Source organism: Schistocerca piceifrons, chromosome 2 (genome assembly GCF_021461385.2).
Source record: "Schistocerca piceifrons isolate TAMUIC-IGC-003096 chromosome 2, iqSchPice1.1, whole genome shotgun sequence".
In the NCBI taxonomy this organism is placed as follows: Eukaryota; Metazoa; Arthropoda; class Insecta; order Orthoptera; family Acrididae; genus Schistocerca; species Schistocerca piceifrons.
Genome location: NC_060139.1, coordinates 192,319,197 through 192,343,798, shown reverse-complemented (window position 1 = coordinate 192,343,798; position 24,602 = coordinate 192,319,197). Strand labels below are relative to the sequence as shown.

Here is a 24,602-nt window from a genome sequence, read left to right as displayed (position 1 = left end):
ACTTGCAACTGAAGATACCAGAAAATTCTATAAATCTACAATGGTGCCTTTGTCGTCCCAGAAGCTGTTTCACATGGTTTTTTATGCTAACCGCTGGTTCTTAATCTTCTTAGGTCTTGAGTGAAGACAATCCATCTACTGATCCTTTGTCCTTTGTGTATCCATCGATGTACACTGTCTAGTATTTTTTTTATTAGTATCGATTAATCATTCAACTGTATTTAAAAGTCTTTATTTATTATTGTTTTCGATTAGGCGCTGCAAATCACAGTTTCAAGGGCCCTTAATACAGTAAATTCTTTTCTGATCACGTCTATACACAAATGCAGTAAACCAAACCGTCCGTAATTACTATTGAAAGTGATCATATGTTCACACCATTAAATTAAAACGATGTTAGTTTCCAGAATAGGATTTTCACTCTGCTGCGAAGTGTGCGCTGATATAAAATTTCCTGGCAGATTAAAACTGTGCGCCGGACCGAGACTCGCAAAGGTCCCGAGTTTGAGTCTCGGTCCTGCACACAGTTTTAATCTGCCAGGAAGTTTCAATGTTAGTTTCCATACGTACCACGTTATAAGCAAAGTGGTAAAAATTTGGCAAAGTGCAGTAGTTATGAAGCTTTGTTTCCGATTATAAGGATACACTCATGTTTCATCTTCCGTCACCAGACTAAAAAACCAGAATCTTTACTGGTTTCAAGCAGATCAGAGCAGACTTACACCGTTCCGTCCTTCGTACAGAGTACACAGTTCCCAAAAACTTGTCATAAGTTCAGTACATAAATGCAGATACTTTATGTAGCTCAACGTGTTCCAACATTCCATTACATTCATGCTGTCACCTCATTCATTTGATTCTATGTAAGTTAAGCAAAATTTTGTCACATGACATAATGAACAGGAATGGATGAGATCAAAGACTGAATAATTGGTCCAGTCGGTCTGGCATTACACCAGGGCGAATACACAGGAATGAAATACATAGATCCAAAAAAGTTTTACATCACTTCGGTTCCCAGAACTACTGAAGACAGACGTAGATACAGTCCCTTTGACTGTTCAGACATGTCACTAAACCCACCCAAAGATGCATGAGCAGCGCCTATTAGACGGAAGGAGTAGGACAGCCGATCAGTTCCAGTCATTCCACCAGTAAAGGGGCACACGGCTAGTGTTGTCTGTAGTTCAACCATGCCTAGATAGTCAATACCGTGGTTCAATCGCGTCTGCACTTTTTGCCAGGAAGGGTTCTCAACAAAGGAAGTGTCCAGGCGTCTCGGAGTGAACCAAAGCGATGTTGTTCGGACATGAATGAGATGCAGAGAGACAAGAACTGTCGATAACATGCCTCGCTCAGGCCACCCAAGGGCTATTACTGCAGTGGATGACCGCTACCTACGGATTATGGCTCGGAGGAACCCTGACAGCAACGCCACTACGTTGAATAACGCTTTTCGTGCAGGCACAGGACGCCATATTACCACTCAAACGATGCGCAATAGGCTGCACGATGCGCAACTTCACTCCCGACGTCCAAGACGAGGTCCATCTATGCAACCAAAACACCATGCAGCGCGGTACAGATGACCCCAGCAACGTGCCGAATGGACTGCTCAGGATTGGCATCACGTTTTCACAGAAGAGTGTCGCATATGCCTTCAACCAGACAATCGTTGGAGACATGTTTCGAGGCAACCCGGTCAGGCCAAACGCCTTAGACACACGGTCCATCGAGTGCAGCAAGGTGGAGGTTCCCTGCTGTCTTGGGGTGGCATTATGTGGGGCCGACGTACGCTGCTGGTGGTCATGGAAGGCGCCGTAACTGCTGTACGATACTTCAATGCTTTTCTCCGACCGATAGTGCAACCATATCGGCAGCATATTGGCGAGGCACTCGTCTTCATGGACGACAATTCTCGCCCCATGGTGCACATCTTGTGAATGATTTCCTTCAGGATAACGACATCGCTCGACTAGAGTAGCCAGCATGTTCTCCGGACATGAACCCTATCGAATATGCATGGGGTGCATTGAAAGGGGATGTTTATGGATGACATGACCTACCAACCACTCTGAGGGATCTACACCTAATCGCCGTTGAGGGGTGGGACAATCTGGACCAACAGTGTCTTGGTGAACTTGTGGATAGTATGCCACGACGAATACAGGCATGCGTCAATACAAGAGGAAGTGCTAATGGGTATTAGAGGTACCAGTGTGTACAGCCGTCTGGACCACGGCCTCTGAAGGTCTCACTGTATGGTGGTACAACATGCGATGTGTGGGTTTCATGAGCAATAAAAAGGGCGGAAATGATGTGGATCTCTATTCGAATTTTCTGTACAGGTTCGGGAACTCTCGGAACTGAGGTGATACAAAACTTTTTTTGATGTGTGTGTATTAAAGTCGACCATCGTACTTCTGTAGGTCTTCACGTGACTCAAAGTGAAGTTATAAAGCACTTTTGGCTGGCTTGACCTAAAGGACAGATTTAGCCGCAGTTTTTCTGTCCTTCGTGCACAAAGGAACTTTTTCCTTCGCCAAGTGTGACAGTTGTTTGGTAATCTGATAAGTGTAGGTGACTATAGTAGATGTTTGTGTAATGTGGTGCCATGTTTGTACGTGTGTATGGGGGGGAGGGGGGGGAGATGAGAGAATAGCACCAAGAGGCCGCCGTGTTTAACATCCCCATCAGACGGATGTATTGCCACCAACAGTGTTACATGGCCTTTGCGAAGGGATTTAAAATGTAATCCAGGAGATCAGAGCAAACTTTGGTGAAGTGAAATTGCAAGATTATCATTTCTCCTCTCATTTGTCGTAGAGACAAAGAGAAAGTAGCCAACAGCACTTGGAGTGTCCGGGAGGTTACTGTCCAAGTACCGGCCACGCCTAACGTTTAACTTCGGCGATCTGACGAGAACCGGTATTTTCAACGAGGCAAGGCCGTTAACACACAGTGAATCTAAGCATACGTGACTCACGTGAATCTTTATATTACAACTGACTCATCACGCGCAGAAGATTTCTAGCGGCGCTTACACATCCTCGAATGGAAAGATTGGCGTCACTGAGATTTAAAAAGTGATGCATATCTTGGACAACAAATGAATTACGTACAATAATGGAAACAGAATTGTGTCCTGAGTAAATACAGTTTTCTTCTTAACACCCAAGTAAGTTTCGACGAAGTTTCGCCGTCGTCAGTGGGTTTATTTTGTTTTGTGTAGAATAACAGGTAAAACCTTTATATGTATGTCAGTGATTATGGTATTTACATTCATAAGATTATTAAGACAATATAGACCTTAATATCACACAATGATGTTCTTGCAGGTGAGTGTGATTTGCAGTACAGTTGATATATTTTTTTTCAGTTTATCATCTGCAACTGCGTTGTTTTTCTCAATTGCGTATTATATATATTTACACTAATGTTAAACTAAAAATGAAACTATTGCCATTTTCTTTATGTTAGATTAAAGTACTGCAATTATGTTAAGTTTTTCTGTCAACACGGATTTGTTAATTATCACATAACTATCGTTTGCTAGGTTAGTATAAAAGCAATAGAAAATGTTGTGAAATCATACTGCTTACTATGGTCATTGTAAATTATTGGTCAGATGAGTTTAGGTAAGCAGTTTGGATGTATTTACTTTATTACATTTTGTTGTTTCCACATTGTCATTCTTCTGCGCGAACGATACTTACTAGCATTGTCACTGTTTATGAGATACTTAACAGGTCCGTCATCTTGTTTTGAGTGTTCTGGGCGAGAATTCCGAATTTTTTATTGACAGCAGGCTCTCTCTCTCTCTCTCTCTCTCTCTCTCTCTCTCTCTCTCTCTCTCTCTCTCTCTGTGTGTGTGTGTGTGTGTGTGTGTGTGTGTGTGTTTTGTTATGTGCTTGGACCTTCCGATACTTCCAGAGCAGAGTTCCATTGCAGAAGGCTGTGCATTCATTTATTACTTCCACCCTTCTACTGCGGCTTTTAGAATGTGGTAACTTATCCTCTGTTATAAGCCTCTATGGAGGACTTTTGTTGCATTTGAGAATTTTTAGGTCGGTGTTCATGTCTGTTGACCTGTGCTTCATGCCTGTAACTTGCTCTGCAAATGTTACTGTAAAATATTCTTCTATTCAGTGTCTCAAACCACATAATTATACATCAACCACGGTCAAATAGTGACCCTCAACCATAGGCTGAAGCCAGTTAATGCTTTCCACTGCTGGTTAGTAACGCCGATATCCTGCGCGAGCTGGATAAGCACCCATAACGCGGTGCTAATCGCAACAATGAACTGCGGCGATAGCCGAGGCAGTAAATAATTCAGTAGCTTGCTCGGCTGAAAGGATACCAGCGTCTTTCCGCTTCGTCTCTGCCGTAAAGAAACTCTTCTGCAGCGTCAGGCCGACTAGAATTAACTGCGCTCTCTGTAGTTAGCCAACCCATTCAAGCCACAATATTTCTGTTTTTCTCGATGAGCAGCAAGTGCAGTCGTAACCATGTTGCGATGCCCTTAAAATACTTGTTTTTTTTCGTTTACATATGTGAACCTTACAACCAGTGCATTTAACCCCCAGCTAATAACATTGTCCAACAAGCGTACCATCCGACGATGGGCAGGAGAGGGCAGCTGCACCGAACCGTCCCCTCCTTCCCCCTCCACCCGCAGAAAAAAATCTTCACAGACTGTAGCGTCTCATTCAAGCAATGTTTAAAATATCTTGCTTTACGAGTACATAAATCTCTCTGGACTAGGTGTGTAATTTGCAACACCAGAGACGCACTTCGGCTAATTTAAAAACTCTTACTTACTTAGATTTTTTCTCACATTCTTCGATTTCGGATAAGAAGAACTTCCGTGCTGATGGTCACTTAACAGATTCTCAAATTGCTTTTCAATTCTCCTGCGTTTTTTTTTTTTTTTTTTTATCTTCTCAGGAACTTGGATGCGTTAGCTATTAAGCTGATTGTGCGATAGTACTCCCACTTTCCTGCCCCTGATAGTCTGGTTAACATTTTTCCAGGGTCTGGTGGTATGTCTTCAGACTCATAGGTTCTACACACCAACTCGATTAGGCGCTAGGTAGGTATTTCCACCAGCAATTTAGAAATTCCGAAGGAATGTTATCGATCCCTTCTGCCTTATTTGATCGCAAGTCTTCCAAAGCTCTATTAAATTCTCCCGAATCCCCTCTCTTTTATCGACTCCCATTTATTCCTCAATCACATCATCAGACAAGTCGTCACTATCGTAGAGGCATCCAATGTCTTCATTCCAACTATCTGCCCACTCCTCTGCATTGAACAGTAGAACCCTCATTGCACTCTTATTGTTGACACCATTGCTGCTAATTATATTGCCGGTTTTCTTTTACTTTTCTGTATGCTGAATCAATACTTGCGACGACTATTTCCTTCTCGATTTCTTCACAGTTTACCCTGTAGCCATTTTGTCTACAGTTCCCTGTACTTCCTATTTATTTCATTCCTAAGTTACCGTGCTTATATGTCTGTATTCATGAGCCGCCCCGAACATTTTTTTACTTGCTTCTTTCGTCATTCATTTGAAGTAACACAACTGCTAGCCAAGGTTATTTGCAGTTACCTTCCTTTTACCTGTGTTTGTCTGTCCAGACTTTTGTGAGTGCCCTTTTTAGATATGTACACTCCTTTTCAACCGAACTGTCTACTGTGATATTCGTTATCGCAGTATCTATAGTGTCCGAGAACTTCAACGCATATGGTGATTCCTTAGTAAGCCTACATCATTATCCCATTTCTTTCCACGTTGATTCTACCTAGCGATTCTCTTAACCCTCAGTCAGCTACTCACCATTACTAAATTGTGGTCCGATTCTGTTCCTGTACGTCGGTACCTCTTACAAGCCAATATCTAATTCTCTTCCATGGCGGTTCACGAAGTAGGTGGGTTGGTAGTACAGATGAAGAAATACGTGTAGCTGAAGTCTTGGTGCCTCGGATGGAATGGTAACCAGTCTGATTAGGCGCTAGGTAGCCATATCCTCCGGTGATTTTATAAATTCTGTAGGAACGTTATCTATCCCCTCTACCTTATTTGATCGCAAGTCTTCCAAAGCTCTATTAAATTCCCCTGAATCCCCTGAAGACGTCAGATATCGGTCATTGAGATTCTAATGAAGAGGTTACTGTAGAATAGTAAACGTATAGCTCAAGAAATTACTTTTTATGGAATTAACGTTGTAGAATGATGTAAGAAGTTAAGGGTCCAGGTAAATTGAGTAATGAAGAAGTACTATGAATAGACATTAGTCTGATTCGACATCGTATTCAGAGTTGCGTTCAATAGCCTCCTAAATGCTGCTTGTTATTGTATTTTATAATGCTGTCGTACAGCAGGAGGAATCTGACAGAATCAGGTTCTGGCTGTAGAAGCCTGCACTCGTATACTTTGTCGATACGTTCGAGTATGAGGCGGTTTCGTGTGTTTGGCGGTTACCACAGCGACGCCCTCGCTAAGCCGCGCTGACACAGAAATGCCAGTCACGACGTATAGATAGATGTTCCATTCGATCAAGAGTTGCAAGCTCTGTCCCAGTCACAAAGGTGGGTACTCTAGTTCGTTCACCTCTGTACTGCTGTGGAAGTACAAACGTTGATAAAAGTATTCGAGTAAACCTGTCCTTTTTGAATTCGTCTGTTGTTCTTAACAGTTAGCAATTGATGACACAAGAGTTGGAAATAAGGAAACATTTGCTTCAAGAGAAAGAAAATTTGAAATGAAGTGGGGCAAAACAATGACGGAAAAGACTATCCTATTGAACACTTTTATATGTCGGTATGGCTGCCCACACACGTTTATATTGAAACATCCCCTTCAAAAATGAAGAGTGACTGTGCTGGTAAACTTCTACATTATTTGGTTTTCAAACATCTGAGCAAAACTGAACGTATTCAGATAGTTCTCTCTTCACTTATTCTGATCATCACTAAACTGACACACAATATTTTTACCGCAACGCAATCTGACTTTCAATACTCCCCACAAAACACTGGCCCTGACTAACAGTAACCTATACCTTTAATTAATCACTTACCTCACAAAAATCATCGTTACTAGAACTACAGCAATACAGCGAGCGCCAATACTGCAAGCTAAATAAAAGATTCAAACTACTGAAGGCACTAACTACTGATAGGCATAGTTAGCAAATGAAAGATTTTGATAGAGAACAAACAATGTATTTACCTTAATAGTGTTCAAAAGTCATTATATATATCTGTTAATGAAATCCAGTCTTACAAATTTCCTTTTTCTGGCGGACACACGTCCAGATCGTCCGGTCTCATAACTCTGGCATGGCATCTCTCTCCCCACATCCACCACTGCTGGCGGCTCACCTCCAACTGCACAACGCTATGCGCTGTTCACATCCAACTGCCCAACACTGCACAAACGAATATTCCAACATAGAATCCACCCAGCCACAGACTGCACACAGCGCAGTCAGCGATTTTCATACACAGCACTACGTGGTGTTACCAACATAAAAACCTAAACAGCCTACTTACAATAGCCATCACAGACAAACCAATTAAGGCTCTGCATCGTCTTCACATAACTTTTTTTAGTCTGTTTCGAAATAAATCATTAATAGATGTGATCACTGCGAAAATGTTCCTTCAAGCGTGAATCAGTCCTTCATTCACTTTCGTTTCGCAAGTTTTGTGAAGCTTCATCAGCCTACTTCGCCTTCCTGACGTATGTGTTGAATAGATAGAGTAATAAGCAAGGTGAAATATTCCTGCAAAGGTAACCGTGCCCACAGGGCCTTTGGTTAAGAACGTGTAAAAATTTATCTGAACATAGAAGATGCTCCAGTGAACAATTTAAGGAAGGAAACCTGGGGTCGGAGAAGCCAGCTTAAGGAGATAATAGGAATAAAATCACACTACTGTGTACTTTTTCATTTACATTAGTTACAGTAAATACCGTCACTGACACAATGAACGTACCATTTGTATTGTATCTTGCAAAATGTACTGAAACTGACGGCCATCAAGCACGACATCGGCACCGAGCGAGGTGGCGCAGTGGTTAGCACACTGGACTCGCATTCGGAAAGACGACGGTTCAAATCCGCATCCGGCCATCCTGATTCAGTTTTTCGGTGATTTCGTTAAATCGCTTGAGGCAAATGCCGGAATGGTTCCTTTGAAAGGGCACGGCCGACTTCATTCTCCATCCTTCCCTAATCCGATGGGTTCGATGACCTAGGTGTTTGGTCAACTCCCCCGAATCAACCAACCAACCATGACATTCGCGAACAAGATTCTGACGAACCCTCACAAATATCGCTGGTGTGTTTCGAATCACATCATAGGCAGCTACAATTATGGCAACTAATTCCATCTTTATATCCACTGGGGTCTCATACACAAATGACTTTAGATACCTCCGAAGGAAATAATCAAGTGGATCCAGGTCAGGTGACTTCGCAGGCCATGGAATACGACCTCCCCTTCAAGTACAGCGACAAGGAAATACAGCATTGAGATGGCTGCGGACATCCACACTGAAGTGTGGATGTGAAGAATGTTAGCTGCAAGAAACAATCAATGCCTTCTCTGCGCGATTACAATGGAGATACTACCGAAGACAGTGCTGCCATAGCAGATTTACTAAACACAGCCTTCCGCAATGCCTTCACAAAAGAAGACAGAGTAAATATTCCAGAATTCGAATCGACAACAGCTGCCAACATGAGTAACGTAGAAGTAAATATCCTCGGAGTAGTGAAGCAACTCAAATCACTTACTAAAAGCAAGTCTTCTGGTCCAGACTGTATACCAATTATGTTCCTTTCGGGGTATGCTGATGCATTAGCTCCATACTTAATAATCATATACAACCGTTCGCTCGTCGAAAGATCCGTACCCAAGGACTGGAAACTTGCACAGGTCACACCAATATCCAAGAAAGTTAGTAGGAGTAATCGACTAAATTACAGGCCCATATCGTTAACGTTGATATGCAGCAGGATTTTAGAACATATATTGTGTTCGAACATTATGAATTACCTCGAAGGAAACGGTCTATTGAAATACAATCAACATGGGTTTAGAAAACATCGTTCCTGTGAAACACAACTAGCTCTTTATTCACATGAAGTGCTGAGTGCTATTGACAAGGGATTTCAGATCGATTCCGTATTCCTGGATTTCCGGAAGGCTTTTGACACTGTACCACACAAGCGGCTCGTAGTAAAATTGCGTGCTTATGGAATATCGTCTCAGTTATGTGACTGGATTTGCGATATCCTGATTGACGGGAAGTCATCGAGTAAAACAGAAGTGATTTCAGGCGTTCCCCAAGGTAGTGTTATAGGCCTTTGCCGTTCCTTATCTATGTAAACGATTTGGGAGACAATCTGAGCAGCCGTCTTCGGTTGTTTGCCGATGACGCTGTCGTTTATCGACTAATAAAGTCATCAGAAGATCAAAACAAACTGCAAAACGATTTAGAAAAATATCTGAATGGTGCGAAAAGTGGCAGTTGACCCTAAATAACGGAAAGTGTGAGGTCATCCACATGAGTGCTAAAAGGAACTCGTTAAACGTCGGTTACACGATAAATCAGTCTAATCTAAAAGCCGTAAATTCAACTAAATACCTAGGTATTACAATTGCGAACAACTTAAATTGGAAAGAACACACAGAAAATGTTGTGGGGAAGGATAACCAAAGGCTGCGTTTTATTGGCAGGACACTTAGGAAATGTAACAGACCTGCTAAGGAGACTGCCTACACTACGCTTGTCCGTCCTCTTTTTAGAATACTGCTGCGCGGCGTGGGATCCTTACCAGGTAGGACTGACGGAGTACATCGAAAAAGTTCAAAGAAAGGCAGCACGTTTTGTATGATCGTGAAATATGGGATAGAGTGTCACAGAAATGATACAAGATTTGGGTTGAAAATCATTGAGAGAAAGGCGTTTTTCGTTGCGACGAATCTTCTCACGAAATTCCAATCACCAACTTTCTCCTCCGAATGCGAAAATATTTTGTTGACACCGACCTACATAGGGCGTAACGATCACCACGATAAAATATGGCAAATCAGAGCTCGTACGGGAAGATATAGGTGTTCGTTCTTTCCGCGCGCTACACGAGATTGGAATAACAGAGAATTGTGAAGGTGGTTCGATGAACCCTCAGCCGGGCACTTAAATGTGATTTGCAGAGTATCCATGTACATGTACTCGTAGAAGTGAGGGGCTGTACCGTCATGTTCGATGGGTCTGTCGCTGATTCATAGCACGTTATGTCATGGGACAACGTATAGACGTTACAACAGAGCTACCTTATGGACAAGTAATACAAACAAAACTTGCGTCATGACTTCCTAGTAATCAGGATCGTCCTGCTTGTTTCCTTCCAGGAAGTAAAAAATTTGCATGTAAATATAGAGCACACTACGTGTAAACTTGTATGCATATTAGTTGTAAATAAGATGGAAAACTGTAATGCTAGACAAACCGGTAGAGAAGTTGCTTCCACATCTCCTTAAGCTGGCTTCTTCTAGTTCAGGTTTCCTACCCCAAATCCTTCAGTGGAGCAGTCTCTATGTACTTTTACATTTTTGAATGCTCTTATGGAAACACCTTGTATGTATCGTCCCGTAAGTATTGGGTGCAAACCACCCGACTACCAGCTATGTACATGTTAATTGACGATTACTTTCGTCACTTTTCGTCTTTATCTCGTACTTGCTGATACTACAAAGAAGTCAGTACACTGGTGCTTGGCAAAGGAATAATTCGCTATACTCGATGTACAGCTTACCAATAATCCTTGTAATTCAACAATAAAAGCTGTCTAGCATTATGACATTGTATTTACTCGTAACATTGCAATCTATACAGAATGTTACCACTTGTCGTACTTCACGTGCTAACTGTGCTCCATGGTCCAGGTGTGGTAGAAGTCGACAGTAATCTGAAACTGTTGGACCAATAGCGCTGTTATAGTTCCAGTAGTAGCAATATTGTCTGTTTTCTTTGTAGTGGGGATACAGCCTACTTTTCACGTTCCTAGGTGGGACAGTTCAGTAGGCAACTCAGTTCAAGAGGAATGGACACATCTAAAAAGAGCAGTCGCAGAAGCTGGAAAGACAAACGTAGGTACAAGGAAAATAACTGTGAAGAAACCGTGGGTAAGAGAAGAAATACTTCCTTCATCGACGAAAGAAGAAAGTACAAAAACGTTCTGGGTAATTCAGTAATACGGATACACAATACACTTAGAAATAAAATAAATAGGAAGTGGAGGGTAGCTAAGGCGAATTGGCTTCATGACAATTGTGAAGCCATCGAAAAAGAAATGATTATGGAAGGACTGGCTCAGCGTAAAGAAAAGTCAAAACAACCTTTGACGAAATTAAAATCAAGGACTATAACATTAAGAGTGCAAATAAGAGAGCAGGTAGATGGAAAGAGTGCACTGAGGGACTCCCTGAGGGGGAGGATTTACCTGATCACGTGATAGAAGAAGAAGCGCGGGTCTATAGGGAATAGTTAGGGGATCCAATATTAGAACCAGAATTTAGACGAGCTTTGGAAGACATAAAATCACATAAGGTAGGACGGAAGGATTAAAATTTCACAGGAATTCCTAAAATCGTTAGGGGAAGTAGCTATTAAACGATATTCACGTTGGCGTGTACAACGTTCTGTCTATTTCTTCATAATCGTCCGAACTTTTGTTGTTACCAGATTAGTAGAAGTGAACACGAAACTCATACCATTTCCTGCATGCACAACAATTAAACGTTGGCTGGCACTGCAGTTTGACAACACTTCTCAACACTGTCTCCATGCCAACATTCATTCATAGTGTAATGTGTATGATCCCACTAGCAGCCGCTTTAATTCTGTGGTTAACTTATTTTGGTAAAAATCTAATGTAGTATGTTCTCTCGTTATCACACAATGACTCATTTATTATGACACCTTTTAAACTCCAATACGTTTTTCTGAGACTTTCGTTGCTAGCTTGGAAGTCAAGTTTCGTGCAACAAAACATGTGAAATTTTCACAATACCGCAGAAATTGTTGACCGATAACACACTGACCTATATTTGGATTGGATTGTTTGGGGGAAGAGACCAAACAGCGAGGTCATCGGTCTCATCGGATTAGAGAAGGACGGGGAAGGAAATCTATCGTGCCCTTTCAAAGGAACCATCCCGGCATTTGCTTGGAGTGATTTAGGGAAATCACGGAAAACCCAAATCAGGATGACCGGACGCGGGATTGAACCGTCGTCCTCCCGAATGCGAGTCCAGTGTGCTGACCTATGTAGTCAGTGGTATACTCATAGTGTGGGTTTCGCTTTTCTTCTTTGTCCTTCCTTCCGTAATCTGCACACCACTGCCATAGACAATAGATCTACCTATATATATTCCACAAGCCATCATACGGTGCATAGCGGAACGTCTTGTTGACTATTAATGACTCCTTTTCCACTCGCAAACTCAATGAGGGAAAAATGACTGTCCACATGCCTCCATATACGAGCCCCAATTTCTCATGACTTCACGGTCGAAATTACGTTAGTACAGGAAAATTGTTCTGCAGTCAGCCGCAAATGCTGGTTCTCTGAACTTTTTCAAAAGTGTTTCGCAGAAAAAAAGTCGTCTTCCCTCCGGGGATTCCCATTTCGGATCACTGAACGCCTCCATAATACACGTGTCTTGATCGATCCTAGTGGTAACAAATCTATCAGCCCGCCTCTGAACTACTTCGATGCGTTTCTTTAATCCGGCCTGGTAGGAACCTCAAACAGTCCAGCTTTACTCAAGGTTGTTGGTAATAACAGTGTTCTATACACTATGTGATCACAAGTATCCGGACACCTGACTGAAAATCACTTACAAGCTCGTGGCGCCCTCCATCGGTAACACTGGAATTTAAAACGGTGTTGGCCCACCCTTAGCCTTGATGACAGCTTCGACTCTCGCAGCCATACGTTCAGTCAGGTGATGGAAGGTTTCTTGGGGAATGACACCCCTTTCTTCACGCAGTGCTGCACTGAGGAGAGGTATCGATGTCGGTCGGTGCGGTCTGGCACGATGTCGGCGTTCCAAAACATTCCAAAGGTGTTCTGTAGGATTCAGGTCAGGACTCTGAGCAGGCAAGTCCACTACAGGGACGTTATTGTCGAGTAACCACTCAGCCACGGGCCGTGCGTTATGAACAGGTGCTCGATCGTGTTGAAAGACACAGTCGCCATCCCCGAATTGTTTTTCAACTGTGGGAACAAGGTGCTTAAAACATCAATGTAGGCCTGTGCTGTGATAGTGCCACGCAAAACAACAAGGGGGGCAAGCCCCCTCCATGAAAAACACGACCACACCGTAACACCACAGCCTCCGAATTTTACTGCCGGCCCGCGGTGGTCTAGCGGTTCTAGGCGCGCAGTCCGGAACCGCGCGACTGCTACGGTCGCAGGTTCGAATCCTGCCTCGGGCATGGATGTGTGTGATGTCCTTAGGTTAGTTAGGTTTAAGTTGTTCTAAGTTCTAGGGGACTGATGACCACAGTAGTTAAGTCCCATAGTGCTCTGAGCCATTTGAACCATTTACTGCCGGCACTGCACGCGCTGGAAGATGACGTTCACCGGGCAGTCGCCATACCCACACCCTGCCATCGGATCGCCAGATTGAGTACCGTGATTCATCTCTCCGCACAACGTTTTTCCACTGTTCAATCGTCCAATGTTTACGCTCCTTACACCAAGCGAGACGTCGTTTGGCATTTACCGGTATGATGTGTGGCTTATGAACAGCCGCTCGAACATGAAATCCCAGTTTTCTCAACTCCCTGCTATCTGTCATAGTACTTGCAGCCGATCCTACTGCCGTTTGGAATTCCTGTGTGATGGTGTGGATAGATGTCTGCCTATTACACATTACGACCCTCTTCAACTGCCGGCGGTCTCTGTCAGTAAACAGACGAGGTCGGCCTGTACGCTTTTGTGCTGTACGTGTCCCTTCACGTTTCCACTTCACTATCAGATCGGGAACAGTAGACCTAGAGATGTTTAGGAGTGTGGAAATCTCGCGTGCAGTCGTGTGACACAAGTTACACCCAATCATCTGACTACGTTCGAAGTCCGTTGAGTTCGGCGGAGCGCCCCATTCTGCTCTCTTACGATGTCTAATGACTACTGATGTTGCTGATACGGAGCACTTGGCAGTAGGTGGCAGCACAATGCATCTAAAATAAAAAACGTATGTTTCTGGGGGTGTCCGGATACTTTTGATCACATAATGCATACATGGAGAGGAAGAGCGGTCCTATTACACTTTCTGGAGCGCTCTTGACGATACGCTTGTCGCTGTCCAAGACAAATACTGAATTACTTAAGAAGTCTTAGCGCTTTTAGATATATCTGACATTACCATAAATAGAGAAAACGATCAAATATGGTTTTACCTTGCTGGTTTATTGAGTCTTTTTATTGGAAGGGTTACTCGTATAGACATTCTCTCAGCTACATACGCGATGCAAGATTTTCAGTACGATTTAAGCTGACATACATTTTACGGTGAGTGATCTGAAGATGTTTGCTTACTCATCCGAAACTAGTCATCACTTTCTAGAAAATTATAAAACATATTTTAAACTTTTTAAATAATTTTTAGAAAGCTTGCCGGCACGTATCTGAGAATCTATTCCATACGCTCGAACTTCACTTAATAGTCTGCACTGTATCAAAGGCTTTCTGAAAATCTAGGAATACGGAATCTTAAGTTATAAAATACATTAAGTACTCGCCAACATTATTCACCGACGTACGCCAAAATTTTGTGTGAGGTACAGAGCTTGCGAATGTTGCGCTTCTGTCCGCGCGCGTAGCATCGAAAGAAATCGAAGCAAACCCACAGTGGCTGCGTCCTATTACGGGAAGACCTTTGTAGGTCGCGCCCCGTGCCCGGCGGGGGCCCGGTCAATAGGCCAAAACTCGATACTCGCCGATGGCAGGGTGACTTGCAGCTCTTGTGCAGCCGAGTGTTTACGTCAGTGCGGAGGCGTAAGCGGCTGTCGGCCGTCTTGTTTACCCGTTGACGAGGGAACTTCGGCGCCGCTCATGAATTTCAAAGCGGCTACGTAATGCGGCGGCGAAAGTCCGTCCTCACACAGCGCAAACGCGATGAACAGTCTCGTTACATTCCTCTCGTTCGTGCCCGTCTGTCACCAAGGCGCATAAATGGTGTTCGTCTCGCGTCACAGTTACCGAATGCACGCTACAGTCACTTATTTTTCATCAGGCTTCTGATTGGTTTCATGCAGCCCGACAAGATTTCCTCTCCTGTGTCAACCTCTTCGCCTCAAAGTAGCACGAGCAGTCACCGTTGTTGGATCTGCGTCACTAAGTTACTAAAATGGTCACCAGGTGATCGGTTCCTAGTTCCAGGTAACCTATACAGGGTACGTACGGAATTCTAATAAATAATAATAAAGCGCATTTTAGTCACTTTCATGTTAATATCTAGTATTTTCAATATGGTCTTCGTGCTTTTCAATGCATAATTTGATGCGCTTTGCATGATTAAGATGAACTCGATGGAAAAGGTCTGAATTGCCGTGGATTTTAGCACACTGACTGGTAATGCGTTCTGTCAGGTGGTTTAAATTTGTAAAGTTCGTCGAGTAAACTTTCTCTTTCAGCATACCCCAGAAATACACCACTGGCCATTAAAATTGCTACACCACGAAGATGACGTGCTACAGACGCAAAATTTTACCGACAGGAAGAAGATCCTGTGATGTGCAAATGATTAGCTTTTCAGAGCATTCACACAAGATTGGCGCCGGTGGCGACACCTACAACGTGCTGACATGAGGAAAGTTTCCAACCGATTTCTCATACACAAACAGCAGTTGACCGGCGTTGTTGTGATGCCTCGTGTAAGGAGGGGAAATGCGAAACATTACGTTTCCGACTTTGATAAATGTCTGATTGTAGCCTATCGCGATTTGGGTTTATCGTATCGCGACATTGCTGCTCGTGTTGGTCGAGATCCAATGACTGTTAGCAGAATATGGAATCTGTGGGTTCAGGAGGGTAATACGGAACGCCGTGCTTGATCCCAACGACCTCGTATCACTACAGTCGGCAGTCGAGATGACAGGCATCTTATCCGCATGGCTCTAACGGATCGTGCAGCCACGTCTCGATCCCTGAGTCAACAATGGGGACGTTTGCAAGACAACAACCATCTGCCCGAACAGTTCTACGACGTCTGCAGGAGCATGGACTATCAGCCCGGAGACCATGGTTGTGGTTACCCTTGACGTTGCATCGCAGACAGGAGCGCCTGCGATGGTGTACTCAACGACGAACCTGGGTGCACGAATGGCAAAACGTCATTTTTTCGGATGAATGTGCCGCCCTCGCCAGCACATTCTCCAGATCTCTCACCAATTGAAAATATCTGGTCAATGGTGGCCGAGCAACTGGCTCGTCACAATACGCCAGTCCCTACTCTTGAACTGTGGTATCGTGTTGAACCTGTACACGCCATCCAAGCTCTGTTTGACTCAATGCCCAGGCGTATCAAGGCCGTTATTACGGCCAGAAGTGGCTGTTTTGGGTACTGATTTCTCAGGATCTATGCACCCAAATTGCGTGAAAATGTAATCACATGTCAGTTCTCGTATAATATATTTGTCCAATGAATACTAGTTTATCATCTGCATTTCTTCTTGGTGTAGCAATTTTAATGGCCAGTAGTGTAGGAATAAAGGGCAGAAAGTCCTGGCCAACGAGAGGACCATTCCACATGACCTCTTCTCCCAATCCAGTGAGGGTTGGTTGAAATCAATCTCCTACAGCTCTAGCAAAATGGGCAGAGGCCCCATCCCGCTCAAACCGGTCTGAAGTCCCTAACCCAAACGCCCAATTTGTAACATCCATTTGTCTGTCAGTACGTTCAGATAAGTCTCATCTGTTTCATGTTCATCAAAGAAGTAATGTCGTACCATGTAAGATTTCCACAAACCACACCACGCCATCAGCTTTCGGCAGCGCTGCTGTTCGGATGGACTCATCCAGTGTGCATTGCCTTGAGACCAGTATCGTTGTCCACTCACTGCGCCACTGACATAAAACACAGCTTAATCACTGAACAACACACTGTCTTCAGCAGAATTGATTTTTTCAGCCAATTTATCTGCAAACCAGTCACACATCTGCATGAGTTTATCGGCGTCGTCTTAATTTAAGTGTAACTTGTGCGGATGAAACCTCTCTTCTTCCAGGACTTTGTGGATGGGTGACCTTGGAACACCCAGTTCCGTGGATGTCCGAAAAAGCGATTTCTTTGGGTTAACATAAACCTTGGCCAAGACAGCCGCTCTCGTTTCGTCTGAACTCTTTGGTCGTCCAGAACGGGGGTTGTCCAACACAGCGCCTGTTGCTTTAAGCTTTGTGATTAACTTCCCGACAGCAGTAAAACGAATAAGTTGCGATGACGCTGTCGAAGGTTAAATTCTTCCGCCATTTTGCGATAAGACCATTCTTCTCGTCAACTTAACAGACAGTCTTTAGACAGAGCCATCATTCAGTCCGGAAAAAGCAAAATTTGTTATAATTTATTTTATTATTATTATTATTATTATTATTATTTATTTATTAATATTTATGGAATACAGAATATTTATTAGAATTCATTAGAATTCCCTGTGTACCCATACTTGGTGGACAGGCTTATATAACAGCTTACAGGAGCAACAAAAATTTGGCTTTTAAATATTTCATATAATTACTGGCCGAATTTAAATATTCCGAATACCGTCATAATCTACTCACTAAGAGATATAATCTTACGTTAAAGGTTTAACACGGTAAATGAAGTATTAAAGTTGGACACTTTGTTTATGTCCTGATGAGGCAGCTCAACTCACGGATCACAGTTTACTGTTTGGGAATGTCGGCGTCCAGTGACATGCAACAAACTTTACACATAATCTCAAAGCTTTTAGAATCTTTTTTTCGCTGACGCCACCACAGAATAATTTTAAAAATCGTTGTATCTCTTGTGAGATTCGTTCCATCCGAATATAAACTTCGCAATGAAAGTGGTAAAAGATGGTACTTACTTTACGTTTTCTTCATGCCTTGGTACGAAGGAAATCAGATGGAACCTTGGGACACAGCATGTACTGCAAGCCAAAGCATACAGATCTGCAGGCCACAAGCTGCCATCATCCTGCACAGTGCGGTAGTAGATTACGTACGTTGGTTCATAGAGCGCATGTCGTGTCTTGTCCTGAAAGCCTGTCGAGTAAAATACAACATTTGAAGATAGTGTTCCGACAAAACGGTTATTCTGTGAGACAGACACGTAATGCATTTAGGCCCAAGCGATTTCAATATATGGAGCAGAATGAAGATACGAAGACACCCACCACTTAGGCCTTTTTGCCGTATTTTGGTGCCATGTCAACAAGAATCGGAAGAAATGATAATTAAATGGACACCATAGCTGCAAACAGGCGTTCATATACTTCATTGGAGAATGTTGAAAATGTGTGCCCCGACCGTTCTCGAGCCCGGGATCTCCTGCTTACGTGGCAGACGCTCTATCCATCTGTGTCACCGGGGGCACAGAGGATAATGCGCCCGCAGAGACTTATCCCTTGCACGCTTCCCCTGAGACCCACATTCCCAACATATCCACACGACTACATTCGTAGTGCGCCTAATAGATGTTTGCCCATCATGCTCATTACTCGTGGCATTTTCAACATGTCCCCAATGAAGTATATCAACGCCTGTTTGCAGCTAGGGTGTCCATTTAATTATCATTTCATTCTAGCGAAACGGCATGGTCATCAAATGTAACTGTTCCTTCGGGAACAGATACTGCCTTCACATATAGAATCTGAAGAGTCCTCGAAAGATTCGACAGTAAGTGTGTTTTTCGACCATCTGCAAAACTGAGGAAACTGTTGGGTTCGGTGAAGGATGATCTTGGCCTGAGGAAACAAGGTGTGTGCAAGATTCCTTGTCAATGTGGGGCAGCATGTATAGGCCAGACATGTCGCACAATACAAGAACACTGCGATGAACATCAGCATCACAAACGCCTACGTCAACCGGAAAAGTCGGCCGTTGCGGAACACTGCCTGAATACAGGACATCGCATTATTTATGAAGAGAGAGAAGTTTTATCCCCGGCACCATCTTTCTGGGATTGCGTCACTAAGGAAGCAATACATATCCGTACAGCAGATAATCTCATCAACAGGGATGCAGGGTTTCAACTGAGCACAGCCTGGAACCCTGCACAGGCTGTTGTTAAATTACGACGAGAAAATTAAGACCTTTTCGTTAACAGACTCGTCATAGCAATGGTCTAGTAAAATTTTAGTGAATGACGTCTGGCCGCACTGTCTGTAAACATAGCGTACAGCGCACGCGATTTTCGGCAGAGGACGTTTTAGCATGGCGCCATCTATCTGCAAATCATAGTGCATGCGTGATTTACGCGCCTACGCATTCTTCGCGCGCGTGTTCTATACAGAGGGCGTCGGCGCGCGGGTACTGTCAGTCGCACCGAGCCACCAGCAAGGTTGAACCACCTGAAGATGTCCTTGAAAGCAAAATAACACATGACGGATGAAGCAAGGGAACATGAAAGCAGATTAGTTCAGGCAAAGAGGGTACTCCTGGCCAAGAGAAGTCTGCTCATGTCAAATACCGGGCTTAATTTAAGGAAGCAATTTGTGAGAATTAACGTTTGGAGCACAGCACTGTGTGGTACTGAATCATGAACTGTGGGAACATCAGGAAGGAAGAGACTCGAAGAGTTTTAGGTATAAAGCTACAGGTAGATTGACAGTGAGGTGAACTGATAAGGAATGAAGAGGTGCTACAGAGAATTGGTGAAGATGGGAACATTCGGATTTCAGTGGCAAGAAGAAGAGATAAGGCATATGTTAAGATATCCGCAAATAATTTCTATAGGAATAAAAGCTTAAGAAATGAATTAAAATTTATTCTACGGTCAGGACTTGAACCCAGATCTCCTTGCTTACTGGGCTAGCCATTACACCACCACAGCAATACAGCTAACACAGCTATAAGGACTACACACGCCAAATGCCCTCCATAACATACTTCAGTTCACATCTTAAGCTTATTTTCCCCTCGTTAGACCAACACTATTGCCAAGCCTTCCCGGTAGTGAAATAGCACCTCAGCGTTGGATGTAACGGGATGTTACTCTAATATCGGAGAGCCTTGGGAATAGTGGTGATCAAAGGAGGGGAAAACATGTTCAAGAAGTGAACTGAAGCTTGTGTGAGGGAGGGCGTCTGATGAAGGTAATCTGTGCGGCTGCATAACATGTACTGCTGCAGTGGTGCAATAGCTAACCCACGTGTGGAGTAAACGCGGAAACTCTGACTCAAGTCCTTGTAGTGCCAAAATTTTTTATTCATTTCTTAAGCTTCGATCATTATCGTAGATAAAGAAGTAGAGGAAGGAATTTAATTACATAATTAGAGGGAGTTGTAGAGGAAGGAAAATGTAGGGGAAAACAGAGATCGGAATACATCAAACAAATAACTGAGGACGTAAAGTGTAAGAGTTGTTTTGATATGAAGAGGTTGGCACAAAAGAGGTATTCATGTTGGCCCACTTCAGTCAAAAGACTGATGACTAAAAAAAATTGTAGCTCACTGAAATTATATTGCTGTGGAAACTGAATATTGTGAACCAGTAGATTGAAAGTGTTTAGTAATTAAAGTTCACACTGTATCTATGGTGATTTAGGAAGGTTCCTGATTTCTTTCTGCAGGAAAATCTCGAGACAATAGTAAAAAAGAAGAAGATAATGAAGTTAACACTCAAACCAATTAAGTACCAGATTTACAGTATTTCAAAGTCGGCGTGACTACTTCCAGTTGAATATCTGATGAATATCTGTAAAGATACATCGTTGGAAAATCAACCCCTTCTGAAAGAGCATGTCACTGTTCGATGTTTTTAGCTAGTTGTGCGTAGGAACTCTTGCGTATTTGATGTATAATATATGTTTCGAACATGTTAGAAACCAAAAGTACCATCTGTTATAACAACTTTCTTGATTGTACGATACTGTGGGTGATGATTAGCCATCAAGCATGTTTCAGTTGTTGATTTTGCAGTATTTCGATTCGTATGACGAATTACTCGTTAGTACTAATTTAAGAGGCAACGGCTTTGCCGCAGTGGATACACCTGTTCCCGTGAGATCACCGAAGTTAAGCGCTGTCGGACGTGGTGGGCACTTGGATGGGTGACCATCCAGGCTGCCATGCGCTGTTGCCATTTGTCGGGGTGTACTCAGCCTCGTGATGCCAATTGAGGAGTTACTCGACCGAATAGTAGCGGCTTCGGTCAAGAATACCATCACAACGACCGGGAGAGCGGTGTGCTGACCCCGCGCCCCTCCTATCCGCATCCTCATTGAGGATGACATGGCGGTCGGATGGTCCCGGTAGGTCACTCGTGGACTGAAGACGGAGAGTACTACTTTAAGACCCGTTTGCCAATTGTATTGTAATTTTCTTTTCTGCGGATTCATTTTAAAAGGACAGCGACAGCGAAATTTCTCAGTTTAAAAAGTATTCAATAAAGCACAGCCCTGTAGGGAAAAATTATATCATATACCAACACCAGTCAGTGGCCGCAGTTCCATCCTACAGCACAGTTCAGCGGGATTTGCCACAGCCTGACAATGAGGGAGGAAGAGGGAGGAGGGAATGGTGAATAAAGCACTGTGAATTAACTTGGCCGAAGACACCAGGAAGTTCGACCACGCAGGCTCAGGAGAGCAGGAAAGAGCGTTTACTTGGGGAAGCCTCGACTGCTGATGTGCCTTCTATTTGCGTCATTTTTCCCTCTAGCGGTAATGCTTTCCGGAAAATACCCTCCGGCTACGGCTCTGCGGATAATGATGAAGGAGACGACGGTGATTCCCGAGCAGCGTAGAAACCATTGAACATAGCAAGTACTTTAGAACGATACACCCTTATTAATAATAACGCAGCAGCAAATGAAGCTCTATCTTGTGGATAGTTTTGGATGCGTCATTGCATACAAAATCCATTTAGCTAAAATTAGCTGCAGCCAATCACACAGTAATGCACTTTGTAATATTTTTCCAAATGGAAACGTAGGGCGAACTAAGCCTCAGGAACTGACACTATGGCACGCGACTCGCATCAACGTGTCTGGCTTGGACATCCGTACGATTAGTCGTCTTCCGATGCAGTTTTGCCGCGCGGAATGGCCGCACGGTTCGAGGTGCCATGTCACGGATTGCGCGGCCCCTCTCGCCGAAGGTTAGAGTCCTCCCTCAGGAATGGGTGTGTGTGGTGTTCTCAGCATAAGTTAGTTTAAGTTAATTTAAGTAGTGTGTAAGTCTAGGGACCGATGACTTCAGCAGTTTGGTCTCTTAGGAATTCGTATACATTTGAACATTTTTTCCTCCGCAGTTTTCTTAACCCGCTCGCTCCAGTTCACCAACGCAAGTACATATCACAGGTATACCTAAACGTTTCTGGTGTTATCTATCGTGTTCTCCCCTCAGCAGGTCCAACGTTAAGTGATAACAAAAGAGTGCTTTTAGTAACTTCTTGCAGAGCGAAATTAAAGCAACCTTCTCTAAGAAAAAGTATCTATTTTTTAAAGAGACTTTTCTTGGTGTAGAGTAAGCGACCTCGTCCCGAGTCTTGGATATTTATATGTGACAACTAATGCACAGGCTGTTATTAAATTTTATCGGTGTTGCAGATAAATATTCCTAAAAGAAACTTTACACAAACTTCTTGAAAATAGGTCTGATTGTGAAAAAACTGCAAATAAACCTGAGTTAACAATATTTTAACAGAGAGTGACTCTACGAAACATTTTTAACTGAAAGCTAAGCGGATACTGACACCGTCTACTGTACCTGGAGTAGAAACATTTTTATAAAATAGCAAGATGCAAAACAATTCCATATTCAGTAGTAACACAGATGACAGGAATAATACACTGCCGAGCCAAAACATGACTACTGCCAACGCGAGACTGAGTGGCTTTGCTGACGCGTCACGCGATAAGGGAAGTATACAGGGTGATGAAAAAATTGCGCGCTCGGACTTTGCAGCATGATTCCTCACACACCAGCAATACAAGAATGCGTCTCACAAAATTTCGTCCTGATCGTATTTCCGGCAGTAAATGGACGTTAAAGATTGGCAATCTGGCAACACTGTAATCACATGTATGTGAACCACTCCTGTCAGGATATAGCAGCAGTAATGTTAAGCGCTTTTGCTTAGCACGCCGCATGTCGAGGGATCGATTCTGGGTCGAAGCGAATTTATTTTTGTTTTCCAATTTTCACACATACAAAAAAAGTTTTGCATCACCTCGGTTACGAGAGTTCCGTAATCAGTACATAAAATTGGAATAGAGATCAACAAAAACATCATTGCCGCCCTTTTTATTGCTCATGAAACCCACACATTGCATGTTGCACCACGGTACAGCGAGACCTTCAGAGGTGGTGGTCAAGATTGCTGTCCACACCGGTACCTCTAATACCCAGTAGCACGTCCTCTAGGGTTGATGCATGCCTGTATTCGTCGTGGCATACTATCCACAAGTTCATCAGGGCACTGTTGGTCCAGATTGTCCCACTGCTCAACGGCGATTATGCGTAGATCCCTCAGAGTGGTTGGTAGGTCACGTCATCCATAAACAGCCCTTTTCAATGTGTGCCAGCCATGTTCGATAGGGTATATGTCTGGAGAACATGCTGGCCACTCTAGTCGAGCGATGACGCTATCCTGATGGAAGTCATTCGCAGGATGCGCACCAGGAGGGAGCAGATTGCCGTCCATGAAGACGAATACCTCGCCAATATGCTGCCGATATGGTTGCACTATCGGTCGGAGGATGGCATTCACTTATCGTACAGCCGTTACGGCGCCTTCCATGACCACCAGCGGCGTACGTCGGCCCCACACAATGCCACCCCAAAACAGCAAGGAACCTCCACCTTGCTGCACTCGCTGAACAGTGTGTCTAAGGCGTTCAGCTTGACCGTGTTCCATCCAAACATGTCTCCGATGATTGTCTGGTTGAAGGTATATGCTACAATCATCGGTGAAGAGAACGTGATACCAATCCTGAGCGGTCCATTCGGCATGTTGTTGGGCTCATCTGTACCGCAATGCACGGTGTGGTTGCAAAGATGGACCTCGCCATGGACGTCGGGAGTGAATTTGCGCATCATGCAGCCTATTGCGAACAGTTTGAGTTGCTGTACGACGTCCTGGAGCTGCACGAAAAGCATTCTTCAACATGGTGGCGTTGCTGTCAGGGTTCCTCCGAGCCATAATCCGTAGACAGCGCTCATCCACTGTAGCAGTAGCCCTTTGGCGGCCTGAGCGAGACATGTCATCTACAGTTCCTGTCTCTCTGTACGTTCTCCACGTCCGAACATCATCGCTTTGCTTCACTCCGAGACGCCTGCACACTTCCTATTTTGGGCACAAAGTAATA

The 24,602-nt window shown here is 43.7% G+C and overlaps 1 pseudogene; it reads left to right on the top strand.

Moving 5' to 3' along the window:
- The first annotated feature begins 21,256 nt into the window (after positions 1–21,256).
- LOC124778264 lies at positions 21,257–21,374 on the top strand (annotated as a pseudogene).
- The last annotated feature ends 3,228 nt before the right edge of the window (positions 21,375–24,602 follow it).